The following is a 2,752-nucleotide window of genomic DNA, read 5'->3' on the forward strand; positions in this document are numbered from 1 at the left end:
ACTTAAGACTGCTCAAAGTTTCCAAAAATCTTATGCAGATGTGAGGCGGGGGGGTTGGAGTTTGAGATTAGTGATTGAGTGTTCTTGAAAGTTTCTCCTATGAAGGGAGTCGTGAGATTTGGGAAGAGGGAATTTCAATCCTTGTTAGGTTAGTCCATCTCAGATTTTGAGCAGGATTAGGAATGCTACTTATGAGTTATATTTGCCTATGAGTTTGACTTTGATTCATCTTGTGTTTCATGTGTCTATGTTGAAAAAGTATGTGGGTGACCCTTCGTTGATAGTGCCTATTGAGGATATTGGTGTTACGAATTCTTTGTCTTATGAGGAGGTCCCAATTAATATATTAGACAGACAAGTTCATAGATTGAAGATAAAGGATGTAGGTTCGATTATGGTTCTTTAGAGAAATCAAAAGGTAGAAGAAGCTACATGGGAAGTTGAAGAAGATATGAGAGCCAAGTACGCATTTTTATTCCCTATGTTGGATGAAAGTGTGTTCAGCATTTTGAATTTGCCATTTGATTCTGATGAATTATTGTTATTCTCGTGCTGAAAGTGTCATAAATCATCATTTGGGGAGGAATGATCCTAAGTGGGGGATAATGTAAGACCCCGTAAAATTTCAGCCATTTTATTTTTGACCCTCCCTATGCATAATGACAATTTTTGACTCAAATTATCTTTAGGGATGTTAAAAAGGTGTTTAGGGAAAGTTTTGAAATTTTTCAAAGGGGTTTGAGGCTACTTTAGAAATCCGAGGCAGTGTGCCCCCAATATTGGCATACTATGTTGTTGTTTTAAAAATGCCCTGTTTTTATTTTTTTCACTTGGGGTAAGGGGTTTTTGGTATTTTTACCCCTTATAAGACTTTTAAACATAAAATTAACCCTTTTTCTTCAGTTTTCAAAGATCAAATTCTGCTCTTTCTCTCTTAAACTAAAAAGCCAAGAAAGCTTAAAGGTTTCATAAAGTATTTAGCATTCAAGCTCCAAACTTTGGTTATATGGATTGATTTGGCATAAATATATTAGCTTGCAAGCTTATTGGTATGACGATACCAAATTGGTAAATGCCTTAATAAATGACTCCTGAGTTAATAGTTGGTTTTATGTGCAGTGTTTTAATTTAGACTTAATGGGAATTGTGTAGCTCACTGTGAAGGTGTAGTTCCCGGGGGGATCAACATTGGAAATCACGTTTCCCAGCATTAGGTTCCATGTGATTGTGTGCTTGATATATATATATATATATATATATATATATATATATATATATATTGGAAGGTTTGTGGCCTCTAGACTTTCCTAGGGTTTTTCCTTATTTGTATGGCTAACATGTACTAGGGCCTTTCCAACAGGGAGAGCTAGACTCATATAGCCCATGGGTTCCTTTAGGATGGATCGAGCTAAACAATTCATGTTAAATCTTTAAACTCTTATGTTCATAGCCTTTGTAACTATCCCCGTATCATATATATGTAAATATAAATGTTGTGCATGTGGTTTTGACTGGTCTTTGGCAATGGCATTATTTGATCCCTTTCCCTGAGTTACATGCCAGTCCTCACCCTACTGACTGTCCATGGATACTTCATCATTTCATAATGTAGGGTTCGAAGGGTTTTCTGTTGCTCTTGTGCAGCGTTAGGTGATTCAGTATTCCTGTGGATCTGTTATAAAGTGGTAAGCCTCCATTCTTTTAAAAGGCCTTGTCATTTTGCTGGTTTCTTAGTTGTCTTAGTATTTCATTTTGGATTCTTTTGTCATATTCGGGGGCATTGTCCCAACTTAGTTTGGTATTCTGGTTTTAGAGGAGTTTGTGGACAAGTGTGGGTTTTTTTATTTGAATTCTTATAATTGTCATTAGACTTATCTATCTTTCTCATTGTTATTTTGGTCAACTTCCACTGTTTATATTTATGTGCTCTTGAGGTAAGTCTAAGGAGGTATTCTTTGATCCATGGTGGGCTTGGGATACCCGTCACAACTAGGTCCTGGTTTGGTTTATGATAAGTTAGGAAGGTATATTTGGGGTGAATTGGATCATTAAGCCGATTAAAGAACCGTAATTAGATATCTTTGACTTAACTACTTGTTTCTGAGGTAAAATTGCTATCTCAGGTCACAATGATGCTTATTTAGTACTTAGCAGTGAAATTTTACACATTAGTCTAGTTTGGATAGAAATTTGCCTTAGAATGAACTTTTGGGGTTAGAAGTGGGCCCCTCTAGCCCACTTAGGCCAAGATTGCTATTAGCTCCTTATAAACTCAATATATTTGTTATTTCAATTATATTCGTGAGCCGCGAATATTGTAGGCATACGATGGTCTATTTTAGAAGTGTGTCAAATTATGATGTGAGTTTTAGTTAAAGTTCAGTGAATTTTGATATGAGTTTTGATTCAAGTTGGACGAACTAAGATATAAGAGAAATGAGAGGAAAATAATACAAGTTCTCAGTTGAATGGGTATTTATAGAGGTTTAAAAGAGTGGTGAAAGACCAAAATGCCCCTAAGAAACAACTAAAACCTAAATCTGTCCTTCAGTGATCTATCTGATAGGCTGAAGTAAATTGGCCATAACTTTTTACTCCGATGTCCAAATTGGATGAAACCAATTTTATTGGAAAGAAGACTCTCATAGATTTCTGTTGATATATAGCATCTCACACAGTTCATTATGTACAAGGAGTTATGATCATTTGAAGTTGACAAAAAAAAACTCCTGGCTGCAGTATTTTTTTTCCT

Source organism: Capsicum annuum, chromosome 5 (genome assembly GCF_002878395.1).
Source record: "Capsicum annuum cultivar UCD-10X-F1 chromosome 5, UCD10Xv1.1, whole genome shotgun sequence".
Lineage (NCBI taxonomy): Eukaryota > Viridiplantae > Streptophyta > Magnoliopsida > Solanales > Solanaceae > Capsicum > Capsicum annuum.